Raw genomic sequence first — 14,417 nt, forward strand, 5'->3', positions numbered from 1 at the left:
CAAAGACTGATTTACCTAGGCTATCATACAAAGAATGGCAATACGTCTCCAAATCTCCTGGCGGGGAACCCATGCACACGCAAAAGCTAAGCTAAATGCCAAGTGGACAAGTGAATCTAAGATTATAACATAAGAACTAGCAAACCCGATAGCGAGACTTCATCTTGACACCAAGACTTTATAGATGCCTCAAGTTCCTTGGTCCTCGTTCCTGGATCACTACCACCAGTCATCAGGACCATCCCCAGCATCACCGTAGAAATCGTTGAAACCCCCGGCAATGTCGTCGTCGTAGTAGTCATCGTCACCGAAGTGGCCATCACCACTCCCGGCGTCGTCATCACCACCACCATCTGCATCAGAAACAAGTTCAGCATCCTCCACGCCCTCTTCCTCGTTGTCCATGGATAAACCTAGTTTCTCCTCCTCATCGTAGTGCTCATTCATGGTCTCGATGGCCTAGAAGAACACATAACGTATGGTGTCAAGACGTGACATTGCTTAAGAGGATAATGCATAATGGTGGTGGTCGATCTTACCTTTTCGAAGGTGCTATCATCGGCTGGAGCGAATGGGGAAGAACAGTTGTTCTCCTCCTCCTCTTGGTAGTACTCATTCGTGTCATTCACGGCCTAGAGACGAAGAATGCATAGCTGCGTCAAGCCGTGACATTACCCAGAGAATGCATAAAGGTGGTGGTCGACTACTGGTAGTTGAGTTCATCGGCATAATTACCATCTCAAATGTGCCATCGTTGGCGGGAGCGGATGGCGGGCCGTCGTCGTCGGACGAGCAGTCGTTCTCCCACTGGTTGTAGTACTCGTTCGTGACATTCACTGCCTGCATACCATGACATTATATTACTAGTACTCATAGGACGCGGGGTGTTGGCCGTGAAGTTCGCCGGCTTACCGTCTGGAAGGTGATATGGTAGGTGGCAGAGAACGTCGACGCGCCTCCCCAGCCCGCACCACCTGCTCCCTTGGCGCCTCATCCCGGTCCGGCACCGCCCGCACGGGCTGCGCCTCCCGAGCGCTTAGCGTTGCCGCCGCCGGCTCCCTTGCCCTTCCCTCCGGCGGGGGTGGCCGCCTTGTTCACGCCCAGCTTCTTGCGGTAGGCCTTCCCCATGAGCGGAGTGCCAAGCCACGCACTCGATCTTTGATCTGCGATTGTCCTTGGGGTTTCGAGGAGAAAAATTGTATGAGACCGGGTCTCATAGACCAGCTTGTGAGACCCTATCGGATGAGCGACATGTGGCATCGACAATCTCAGAGCACCCTAATCCCACTTCACGTCCCATCTCAATCCCAACTGCTGATTCCCGATTCCAGAACCCCACGTACGTACGTACATACTTCATCGCTCTAATAGGTACGTGGGACTAGGGTTTTCTTTATTTTCCTCGCGTCTATGGCGGCCACGCCCAAGGGCCTCGACGGCAGCGGCCAACCGGGACGACGCAGCAGCGAGGACCTCTCTTCCACGACCTCGCCGAAGAAGCTCGTCGGAGGCGGCCTGTCGGACAACTCGTCCATGGCGGATGCATGCCACGATGTTGGCCCGGCGGACACCATGTTCACGGCGGCCGTGCAGCAAGATGCATCCAGCTGCTATGTGATACCGCAGTCCTCCACGGCGGCGAACTCCCGGCCGGCCGGTGGCTCCATCTATGTGTAGTACTTTATTGAAAAAATCATCATGGCAATAAATGTATTTGTTTCACAAAATCATCATGGAGTTTGGGCAATGAACAATATAATTTCATGGGAATCAGTACATGGGTCGATCGGTGGGCACGAACTTGTGATATACAAGCACGTGACGGAATCCAGCTTGATACGTCTCGGCGCTGCTGTGGACAAAGCGAGTTGCTACGACCACTCACGGCGTCTTAGTGTGCAGCAACATGACCGTCGAGTCCGGCCAGAAAGCAATCATGGCATACTCCCGCCATGGTCGAGCCCAAGCAGTCCGTCTCGCCGCGACGATGGAGACAAGCAAGTGCACCGGCAAGGAGCAGTTAGACGCGTCTCTACGAGGAGTCAGTCCGGCCGTCCCCAGCGACGCCTTGACGCACGGCCGCCATGAACGTGCTGTCCGCCCGGCCAACATCGTGGCATGCATCCGCCATGGACGAGTCGTCCGACAGGCCGCGTCCGACGAGCTTCTTCGGTGAGGTCATGGAAGAGAGGTCCTCGCTGCTGCGTCGTGCCGGTTGGCCGCCGCCGTCGAGGCCCTTGGGCGTGGCCGCCATAGACGCGAGGAAAATAAAGAAAACCCTAGTCCCACATACCTATTAGAGCGATGAAGTATGTACGTACGTACGTGGGGTTCTTGAATCGGGAATCAGCAGTTGGGATTGAGATGAGACGTGAAGTGGGATTAGGGTGCTCTGAGATTGTCAATGCCACATGTCGCTCATCCGCTAGGGTCTTACAAGCTGGTCTATGAGACCCGGTCTCATACAAATTTTCTCCGGGTTTCGATCGCTTGGCTTTCTTGTTATTGTTGAGTTTGCATGCATGCACGACACGTTCGGGCCGAGCGTGCGTTGCATGGACGAAGGCCACGCGTGACACGTTCGGGCGCTTGGACAGACTGGCCAACAATCCAAAACATTAACGTGCACATCAGGGCATCTACAATGCAGACGCTTAAAGCAGGCGCTAAGAAATAAAATCCTAGCCGATCTGGCAACTACCTGTTTTAATCCCAGCATCGGCCGACAACTGACTGGCATCGCTGCCTTAAGAGGAGTCGGACGCTTAGGCTAGTTTGCTCGGGATTGTTGCTTTTTTAATACAATCCAAGCGGCTGTTTAAGCGGCCGTGCGTTGGAAGCTCAAACTTTTGCGGTCGGTGCCTAATAAGATCCCACTGTTTTTCCTCTTTAAGCGCCTACTTAAGAGGCTGTGCGTTGGAGATGCCCTCAAAGGCGCCTCCTTGCGCGTTCGCATGTACGAGTACGACAAGCATCAAAGGCGCCTCCTCGCGCGTTCGCATTCCTCGCACGTTCGCATGTACGACAAAAAAATGCATCCATCAGGCTCCCATCGGCATCGCTCATCCCCGTCTTTACTGTGGCGAAGTATAAAAAAAACTAGCGATGGATCCCTTCCTTCCCTTGAAAGGTAACTTCTACTTTTCTTTCGCCCCACATCGTCACATCAGCTCTCGCACGCAACCTCCAAAGCCTCCGCCGCCGCCGCTGCCGTCTCAGCCATTTCTCTCGTCTGCTCCTCCCCTTTCCCCTGCCCTAGCCTATTTCTAGCCCTCCGCCTCTCCCTTTCTTCCTCGAGTACGGCAGCGGAAGGGGGGCCGCGACGGGAGAGAGGTTCTCCACCCCTGACAGACGACGTCACCGCCTCCGACCTCGGCCTCGTCTGCAGCAGCAGCACGGACTTCTGCCCGTGTGTCTCTGTCTCGCTGCTCATCCTCCGGGAGGGGACTCGAAAAGGAGGGTCGTGCTCCTGGTTGGGATCTCCGTGCTCCCTCTCCTGCGCCTCCATCTGCGTTCGATCTCGTCACTGGTGAGTAGTGCTCTGCTCAGCGTGGGGATGACCTATGAGATTCTTAGTTTGAAATCTAATGTGAATCTCCTAAAAACCGATGCAAATCTGTCTTGAGAACATAACCTTCGAATCACGGAACCTTGAGATTTTCTGAAGCTTTATTCCCAAGCCTGAAAATGACTAGCTGGCTAGGTTAATCATCGCTCTGAGGAAATCAAAATCTTCTGTGGGAATGGCCCCTCTGAATGTTCTGAACCATCCCTTGATGCCGCCTCTAGGTCCGTCCAGGCCCTGCCGTCCACTTGCTGACTTCTTCTTGGCGCAATGGGTTGAGTACGTTGGTCTGTGTTGGTCTCGAGTTTTGGTCTTGTTGTAGAGGTCTTCGGCAGCGGTTGTGATGCGGCTCGGTTGCTCTGTGGCTTGCCCAATCGCCATCGGCATGAGGTTGGCCTAGGTGAAGCAAGTATTGTAGTACGCGTGGTGGGTGTGTTTGGTGGATGTGGATGCTAATTCCTGTGATTGGCATTGTAATGGCCAAAAGGCATTCTATCCGGCTTCTTTGCCGCTTCTTCTTTAATATATGATACGCATGCTCATGCTTATTCGAGAAAAATGTTCTGAACCATCCCTACCCATATAAAGAAAATGTGGGAGCGGGACGGCGGGATCTGCTCCAGGCCGTGCGGGACGCGCTACTGTCGCTCATGCAGCAGAACGGCGTCGACCTGATCTTGTGGAAGGCGGGTGAATTATTTCTGTTCTTTATTTTTTCCCTATTCTTAACATTGACAAACAATCTCAGGATTTCGCACATGTGCAATCTTCACACTCAATAATTTCTTGATATAGAGTCGAACCAGAACATGTATTAAGGGACCATGACATATCTAGCATCGGTATCTGAAGATGGCAAGATCTGGTCATGGCATCTGACTTTTGACAAGTCAGTATCTTCCAAGAAAATTAATCCTGCTCGGCCTCTTCGCGTGGTTCGTTGAGTGCTGGGTCGTGCCATTGTCTAACTGGGTGCCCCTCGCGGCCGCCGTCTGGGCGATCATTCAGGTAGCTGTTGTTTCTTTCCCCTGTGTTGGTCAGATCATAAATGGATTCATAGTTCGTTTGATGCCATCTCACTTTTAGTATAGCATGTATAATATCTTATCTTGGGCATTCACATGATACTTTGTAATTTCTGAAAGAGAAACAGAGTGTGAACTATAGCTTTTTATTTGTTAGGAAATTCTGATATGTTTTGTTTTGTTAAGTGCTAATAATGATTTTGAAAGTGAGATTAGCAGCAAACAACATTTTATCTAGGCCCCTAATGGTTATGTTTGTCTTCTTAGTTCTCACCCTTTTGTATCCGTGATGCAGTATGGGGCTGTAGAAGATTTGAACAAAAGATGGAAGCACCATATACTGAACACAACAGTACAGTATGTGATGTTTCCTTGCTCTATTTACGTTATTGTTTGTTTATGGAGATAGTCATGCTCATTTTACCTCTATAGTACCTTACAACTCCAATAAAGCCTTGGGAGGGGTTGAACAAACTTTTGATTGAAGTTCGGCCCAACTACATGGAACCGAAACTATCAAGGAAGTTCCAATCTACTGTCGAGGTGAGCTTCTGCCTGAAATTATATTTCGTGCTTGGATGCAACTTAGTAGTTGGTAGTTCAAAAGGTTTCGCAAATAACATTAGATTATACTATATGCATTTGATCCATGGAAGTTGATTATGTAGAATCAAATCATTTCAAAATTCCTTTTGATTTTGTTGATTTGAGGTAGACAGTACACCTGCTGCAGTGGACTTCGTCGTCTCATCGGCATGCTCGCCCGCGACAGTACACCTGCTGTAGCTCCGGTGAGATGCTGGAGCTCATGGCGGCGCTCACGGCGGTATACCTCATACTGTACCTCAACTAACATATTGATCTTCTACTTCTTTTCTGATCAAACTGGGAATCATACTATTCTCTTTCTGTCCAGTAAGCCCCACTAATCACTAGGTCTCATTACTCTTTCTATCCGACGTGGCATGTGAGAGCGGAGGATAGAGGCTGCCACGAAATACCCAACCAATGCACTTGTCGATCGTCTTGCTCTTATTAGGTAGTCGTTTCAATGAAAGTATATCTGCCGCCTGTTCATTTTTCAATTCACTTTCAATAGACAGTTTGCATTATCTGTTTTTTTTGTGGGAGTTGAAGCAAAGAATTTGTTATGTTTCCTTATGATGTGAATCTGAAGTGTTTCTTGCTAACTAAGAACCCTGCACAGCTAGATGCTGCACTGTCGGCCCTGAATCCTTGGATATTGGGAAGTTTGAAGAAGCATGTGGTGTAGGTATGTCTTTGCAATCAATATATATATTTACATGCTTCTGCAAATTATAAATCATGTATCCGCATGTGGTGTAGGTATGATTTGATAATGTGGTTGTTTGGATGCAAAAAGAATAATAAATCGATGCACATTTTTTATGATCAGATCGTGGAACGGCCAATGTTTTGTAATGGAGTAGCATCATTAATGCCCAATTGGACCTTTTTTGTGTGTGTGTGTGTATTGGGGGGGGGGGGGTGTCAAACTTTGTATTTATCAACTATTAGTGAATTGTCCTGCCTGTGAATCCAATGGATCGTACAGTGGACCTACGACATTGTACTATAATTGTTCTCGGAATGTTCTAAATGTTTGGTGCTTGATAAATATCAAACTTCTAGGCCCTTTCCGAATAAATTTCAGTAGTCAACAGTGTAAGTGTTCTAAAAAAAGTCAGAGGGCCAACCGATGGCCTAAAGTTACATATAATCAATATTTCATGTTCTCTATTACAATAACAGTGTTTAAAGAAATAGTAATACTAGAGTTGGAAAGCATAATGCGCCTTGGATCATGTCTCATGTCTTTTTTTCTCATTGCCCAAACACTGTTCGTTCTGCTATATGTCCCTTCTTTCAGTCATAAGGTTTATACATGTATTGATTTAACAAGATTAGATTCACAGTTAGTTCTAATGGTGTGACATGGATTGTGTTTGTGATCTTCCAGTTTTCCTGTTTCTTCCATGCATGTGAAGGACTCATATCTTACAACCTGAAAACTGAATGTACGTCGTACAAAGGCAGCTTGGCAGTTGTGGCGCTCTTATATAGTAGAAAAAAATGTTATTTGGTGAAAAGAAACATAGCCTGTGCAGTAATAAAAATAAATACACTGATCCACTTCATTTCTGAGATAAATGATTAGTGTTCAGATATAAGAGGAGATCATTTGAATTCGTCTATTGCAGCTACAAATCAATGAACAATTTCAAAAATGGAGCTGCACTATTGTTTAGTATTAGCCTTCACAATCTTTTCTTAGACAACGTTTGATTCTGCAACACAACTCCACGCTGTGACAAGCATTTCACCAATGAACACGTTTTACAAAAAATATCATCGGCCAAGCTTTATTGATTAGGGTTTAGCATAACCGGAACACAAAGAACTTTAAAATTGTGAAATCCAACGTATTCTGCAGTGGGCGTTCTGGACGGCAAGGTGATTGTTGAGGCCTCATATGGAGGCATGACCTTGTTGTTCAATTTGCAGATGGTGCCCACCGACGCTGCTACCTCCGGAAGGTCGCAGAGGAGGCCACCCGAGCTGGACGACGGGGCGTCTTTGGATGTGGAGGAGGTCCGACCAGAGGAGCGGCATGTTTGATGTATCTAAATATGTCTTTGTTAACAATTTTATTTGATAACTGTTATTTATGTTTGTTACTTCCATCCTGATGCTTCCAGACCAAAATTAACGAGCTTTACATACTGGTTTTCTCACTTTTCTTTGTAGAGCAGTCCAACTCATTACCATCTTATGTAGTATCTCTTATATTTGTGCCTTGTATCCTTAGTAGAGCTCAATCATTGATCTGCTTATATCTCCCATCCCCCAGTCTTTGATCCTTATGTTTTAATGGTTCAAATTCACATCGGGGATCATTACCTTGACCAATCTCAGTGACACACTCGAGGAAGATAAAATTATGATGGACCGTATAGCGTTAGGCATAATATACCATTGTTTTTCTGTGATTCCAAAGATGTTAGCTACTACTCCTTCCGACTAAAGTTGTACTAAACTAGCGACAAGTCTCAAAATCTTAGTTCAAGTTTCAGAACTCAAGAGGTATCCTATACTCTTGAAACTTTTATTAGGAGGTGCTCCCTTTAAATACATGCTTTTGCTCTACCCCCTTTTACTAGCAATTCGATGGTGCTGCTTGAATATTTTGTTCCTAATGCATGCAACACAATACATCCCTTATCTGCATATATCTACTTGGTCTTGAATCGGTTCAAATAAATATGATGCTGATTTGGTTCCTTCTACTTCTACAGGTTTGAATACTATGGTCAGATTTTTTTCCCCAAGAATCCACAACTTTTGCTGGTCTTGAAGAATGTATTAAGTTCATTGCAAACTTAAAGTTCAGAGAAGATATGCAAGGAAGGGCGCCGCCTCTCCCTCACCGTCCATCGTCTCAAGACACAACGTCGTCAGCAGCACCTGCTATCTATATGTATGAACTATCTATCATCTTTAGCTAATCTCTAGACACATCGCCATCAGCAGCACCTGCTATCTATATATATGAACTCTACTTTTCTTTGAAGATCGTTTTTCTTTTGGAGCATGTTAGACTTTGATTTCAATTCAATGTTGTGCTCTATCATCCACCTTGTAAGATTGTGACCTACTATCTTATAATATGCACCTATTACCTTGCTATGTCTCTTGAATGAACACTTTTCTCTAAGTTTTTGTGAACTGTACCCTGGCCTGCATATGCACGTGCACAACTGCACAGCCAAGGCAAGTGCGCACAAGAACGCACAGGAGACGCGCCCAGGGCGTGCCCCACCTACTAGTGGCTCTTCATTTCTGGCAGGGACGCAGAGGCCACTATGGATGTGACATGACTTGGACTGATCACTGACCAGGACGTGTCACATAGCACCGACTGCATCGGATCGATCAACAGGTGTGTGCAGGGTGGGACGCTTACTGGAGGCACTGACTAAGAGTATCCCTCCCGCAGAAACCGGTAGTGCAAAATCGTTTTATGGCTCCCTCTAAAAGGATTTTACGGAAACACGGAGGTTCCGGCAGAACAGAACCGTACTTGAAATTTTAAAAACTTCATCGTGCTACAAATAAAAGCATAGTTCATATATAGCACACCCAAAGCAAAACTAAATTGATGGACTCTCACAAATCTACGCCGAGGTAGTAGGCCTCGGCGGTCTTGCGGGGAGCGTTGGTGCGGGCATGCACCTCCTTGGCGGCGAGGAAACGACGGCGCCTTCTTCTCTGGTCGTCACCAACTGCGCCTTCTTGTCCATCCTCCACCGCGCGCCCTGCAGCGGCGAGCTCCTAAGCAGTGTCTCGACTGCTTGATGTGTAGGAAAAGATTGTTGTGGAGCTCGTTGAAGCCGGCCCACGGGTGGAGCTACGGGAGAGGCGCCTACTTGGACCGACGTGGCTCGACGGCGGGCCGTCTGGAGCTACCAACCTTAGCGTCGTGCCAGGCAAGCTTGTGCAACGGCGGCGACCCACCACGGTCGTGAGCAGCACCGACCATGGAGGAGGAGGAATAAACGGCGGATTCGAGTAGCGGCGAGGCGGGCAATTTTGCGGCGGAGGGATACTATTTGATAACCCTAAATCCCGGTCAGACCCATAGATATAGCGCTAGAAAGACGGTTTTAAGGGCTGCCTCTAAATTTTTTACGGGCCGGACTAAATTTCGCGGATCTATTCGAGACGAAAAAATGCAAGATCCCGCAAAATGACAAGAGTTTTATGGGCCATTGAGTTTTCGTGGAATCTAGAGATGCTCTAAATTGGTAGACAGTAATGGACTCATACCTCTAGAATATCCACATCCCATAGTTTACAAGCTACGGTACTTTCTCTAGGACAAGAAAGACTTAGCTTGGCTGAATTGATGAGTCCAAAATGTATGATAATTTTGAGAGTTATTTCGTGCCTACATGGTAGGTTTCGTGAAATTTTGTCGCGTTCGCGCACTTGTTTATATCAGTATTCCTCAGATAACGTCTTTTGGATTAAATGAGTTCCATGGAGGGAATCCTAGGAAGTTATGGTGGAATCACATCATTCAATGTAATAATTGACTACCATAAAAGGAATAAAGCAAAGGGAGAAAGAGGGAGCCCGTGCGGCCGAACCAGAGCAAAAGACATCCTAGCATGCTAGCCCGCGCGGTCATATGAAGCGCCGACGCTGCCTCCTCTTACACTACTTCCACCCAGTGAAATTGGATCGGGGAATAGACAGATATACACACCAGAAACACATCCAGAAGGCAAAACCCTAGCCTCTAGAGTCATCCGAAGGGGGAATTGACAAGGAGAAGATCGCCATCTTCACCACCACGCGTGCAAGGGGGATGCCAGCATCATCACCGTTGTCATCATCATCACCACCACTGTCATCATCATCATCATCCACATCCATCTTCACGTTATTGTAACATCAGGAGCCCTAGTGAATCATCTTGTGTGTTACTTGTGTAATTCATCCATGTTTATCATTACCGTTCTCATGATGCTTGTTGTCCCTATGTACAAGTAAACCCCTTAGTTCTCGGGCATATGGATGAACCTTGGTATGTATAGGATTTGAAGTGTTATATTTGATATGAAGTTCTCTGTTGAATGCTTAGTTTAATAAACTTCGTGAATGTTATGAAGGGTTCCCACTCAACATTATCATCGCAAATCAAACAGACAACATAGAAGCTTAACACGAGAACTGAAGGAACAACAACGATTTAAATCTACATTAGCAGCATTTCCATCACAAGGGCTTGGGATGGTGCTTAGGTCCTCCATACAGAAAATTTATTTGGCTTCCACAGTCTCATGGCATGATGTCAGTGGTGCCCATGCCCTTCCCTCCAGCGGTGACCTCCTTGTCCATATCGAGGCTCTTGTGGTAGCCCTTCCCCATGAGTACCACACATTGCTTCTTGGAGATGCAAACTTCCGATAACTTAGTGACAATGGTGTTGGCACTACAACCGCGGTGGTGCGTGTGTTGTTACTTGCATGTAGTGGGGAGGTGGAGGATATTTTGCGCGAGAACATGTCATTAAGTAACCACATCTGCACTATTTGCACCTAGTTAGATTTTTTTAAAATCTGACCCTTTTGATGGCGCCACTCATCGTGATGTTTTCGTTGCACAAGAGACGCCATGGTCAATGAAGTTTTTCCCTGGTGGACAACCTGGTTTTGCCATTCGCTGACTGTCCGACGTGCCACCACATGAAATGACGAGGAGATCATGGTGTTTACCCTGTGATAGAAACGCCAGAGGATCTAGCATTTGCCCCCGGACGGAGACGCCACAAACCGTGGTGTTAACGTGTTCGTTTGTTTCCCCTAATACATATGTTTTTTAGGAGAACCATGTATTCATTCATAGTAGTAGCAAGATACAACATACATGGCTTTTCTCTGAAAAAGTCCAAAGAGACAGCACGCAAGGAAATATACATCACCATCGCCGAAGAATCCAGCCACCGCTGTCGCCGAAGCGTTTGCCGGAGGAGAGAAACACAGGCCTCCAACTTACCAAGATTCAAGATAGTGCCAATAGCAGCCAAGCTACGTTATGAGCCTCTAAACAGGTTGGGGTGCGACCTTTGTGTAGGTACACAGTTTGGCGTGCGCCAATGGCGCATTCCCTGAGGCGGTCCTGTATTTCTATCTTGTCTACACACAGCTAATTAAACAAAAAGTCTACAATCTCAACAACATAACGGCTCCCAGCACGTTCATCATCAACATCAAATATTTTTCTACTATCTGGATGTTAAATGATTGATATCTCCCAATCGGAGATCACCATCCATCAGCTTTCTTTAGCATTTATATGTGTAATTCTTAAGGCATATCTAAATTTGCTTTACTAAAACCGTAATTTAATATATGGCCTTCGGCCTTTTTTTTTAGGAAAAAGGGAAAAACTCCCGTGGTAAGGTGAAGATCTCCATTCAAGTGCTACGACCTAGGACGCCTGAAGTTTGTGAGATTCACACATAATCAGCAGTTGCTTCTCTGTCATCCAAGAGATTACTTTAGTGTTGCTCTCATGGTATGTAAGCCTGGAGTTCTATTTTCTTTCTGAAGTTTGTTTCATTTCAATGAAGATGGAATAGGGACGATGCCTAGATGCTTTCTGGTTCTAAAAAAATAAGTTGAAAAATTAGTATTAGAGAAGTGATCGCACTTGGATGGAGATCCTCACATCGTTCATTACAGGACAAGATGGGAAAATCTTTTTTAGGCCAAGCGTAAGCCGGAACAGAACCCCAAATCGAACAGGTCATAAAGCTTAACATACTGAAGACTGATTTACCTAGGTTATCATACACAAGAGTGGTATAACGACTCCAAATCTGCTGGTGGGGAACCCATACACACACAAAAGCTAAGCTAGAAGCAAGCTCACAACTGAACCTAAGATTATAACATAAGAACTAGCAAACCTGATAGAGAGACTTCATCTTGACACCAAGGCTTTATAGATGCCTCAAGTAGTCAAGTTCCTCGGTCCTCGATCATTACCACCAGTCATCACCTCCATCCCCAGCATCACCTGGATCGTAGCCATCGTCAAAACCCCCGGCAACGTCGTCGCCGTACTAGTCATCACCGTCGAAGAGGTCATCACCACTCCCAGCCCCGGCATTGTCGTCATCACCACCCCCGCCACTGTCGTGGTCACCCTCTCCGTTTGCATCAGACACAAGTTCAGCATCCTGCACGCCCTCTTCCTCGTCCATTGACAAACCAAGGTTCTCCTCCTCATCGTAGTACTCATTCATTTTCTCCGCCGCCTAGACGGACACATAACGTACGGTGTTAAGCCGTGACATTCTTTAGAGAATAATAATGCATAATGGTGGTGGTCGTCTGAGTTTGCTAGCTAATTAACCGATCTTACCGTTTCAAAGGTGCCATGGTCTGCGGGAGCAAATGGGGACGAACAGTCGTTCTCCTCACCGTCATAGTACTCATTCGTGGAATGAACAGCCTAGAGACGATTGCATATATAGTGGCGTTAATCTGTGACATTAACTACCCAGAGAATGCATAATGGTGTGGTGGTTATTGAGTTCGCTCGCCGGCTTACCGTCTGGAATGTGCTATGGCTGGCGGGAGTGAATGTTGGGCAGTCTTCCTCGGAGGAACAGTCGTTCTCCTCCTGGTCGTAGTACTCATTGGTGGCAGCCACTGCCTGGAGACGAATAAGCTGTAACATTACTAAGATAAGATATGCATAATGGTGGTCGTGAAGTTGGCCAGCCGGCTTACCGTCTGGAAGGTGCTATGGCCGGTGGAAAAGAATGCCGACGCGCCTCCCCAACCCCCACCGCCAGCACCACCTGCTCGCTTCGCGCCTTCTGTCGGGCCGGCACCGCCCACGCCAACTCCGGCTATGCCTCCTCCCGAGCGCTTACCGCTCCCGCTACGTGTGGCCTGGCCCTTCCCGCCGGCGGTGGCCGCCTTGTTCACGCTGAGGATAATTTTCTCCCTTGTTTTCTTTTTGTTTGAGAACATATTTTCTCCCTGGTTGAGTGCAAGCGTGCGTGCGTGCGCGTGCTGTGGACCTCTCTGGTCGAGGGACACGCCTGACGCGTACGGGGCCCGGGCCCGGCTGCAGTTTCTTTTTCGAGTGGAAAAGAGTTTTATTCCATTTAATAGGACGAGGGACAGAAGTTCTTCTATTCATGGTTATATATGGTGGTTCTCTATATAACCATACAGCAGTACTACTCTATGAGCGGCTATACGACGCCAACCAATCTACTACCTTATTTTGCTCATGCTTAATTTTGATGGGCCCAACTGCAGTTAACAATGGGTTTTCACTTTTGGATGAGACAGAGACGTAGAGGTCAATGTAGATGTGATATGACTTGGGACTAACAACTGACGAGAGCGTGTTGTGGCACTGGCGATGCAGGTGTATGGAAGACACGTGTCACGGACGTGCCCGATCACTAACTGGAGGCATCGGATCAGACTGGCAAGCAACGAGGTGCCTGTTTCGCTACATGGTCTCTTTCGCAAATGTGGAGACAATGCGGCCACCGTGCTCGTCAACCATGGATATCATAAATTTTGCTTGTTGTTACTCTACATGCTGGTCAACCATGGATATCATGGATATCATAAATTTTGCTTGTTGTTACTCTACATGCTGGTCAATTCATTGAGTCCCTCAATGTCGCAACTTGATAATCATCATTGTATAGCCCGAAAGCATTGCCGTGTTGGACTGAGGGTAGACCATTTCGATTCATACAATGTTGGATGAAGCTCAAGGTGTACAATGTGTGGGAGGACTTGTGCCGATACTGATTCGAGTATCGTTGAATTCCAAAAACTTATCGAACATTTGGTTATCTCGGTTGCTATGTTTACATTTGAACTATTGTTGTTTTAGGGATATTTATTCATGGATGAGTTATGCTATTTACAATAATTATTTTGAGTGTTCGAACTTAAAAGAAAAAATAGGGCGAGCGTTTAGGGGACATGATTGGATGGTCGACTCCTGCACCCGCGTGTCTGCGGAAAAATAGAGTGTTTGTTTTGATGGTCGGCATTGGGAATGCCCTTCGCCCGCACTGATTATTTTAGAGCATCTGCAACCGGACCCCTCAAACGTCCAATCTGATAGCCCGAGCATTGTGCGAACAGAAAAGAAGGAAAAAACCACCCAAAAGGACCCCCACTTTTTCCTTGTTGTTTGCAAATCCCCGTATCCGCGTAGGATGCGGCCCACCCCAGACTACCTTTTGTTTCTTT

The 14,417-nt window shown here is 46.9% G+C and overlaps 1 long non-coding RNA gene across 1 annotated transcript; it reads right to left on the reverse strand.

The window, feature by feature from the left end:
- LOC123181357 (uncharacterized) lies at nucleotides 1-1,376 on the reverse strand. The gene is made up of 3 exons (XR_006491651.1): nucleotides 913-1,376; nucleotides 540-840; nucleotides 1-459 (listed from the first exon to the last, which is right to left on the reverse strand). It is a non-coding gene; the product is annotated as an uncharacterized lncRNA (long non-coding RNA).
- Between the last annotated feature and the right edge of the window lie 13,041 nt (nucleotides 1,377-14,417).

This window comes from Triticum aestivum, chromosome 1A (genome assembly GCF_018294505.1).
Source record: "Triticum aestivum cultivar Chinese Spring chromosome 1A, IWGSC CS RefSeq v2.1, whole genome shotgun sequence".
Taxonomy (NCBI): domain Eukaryota; kingdom Viridiplantae; phylum Streptophyta; class Magnoliopsida; order Poales; family Poaceae; genus Triticum; species Triticum aestivum.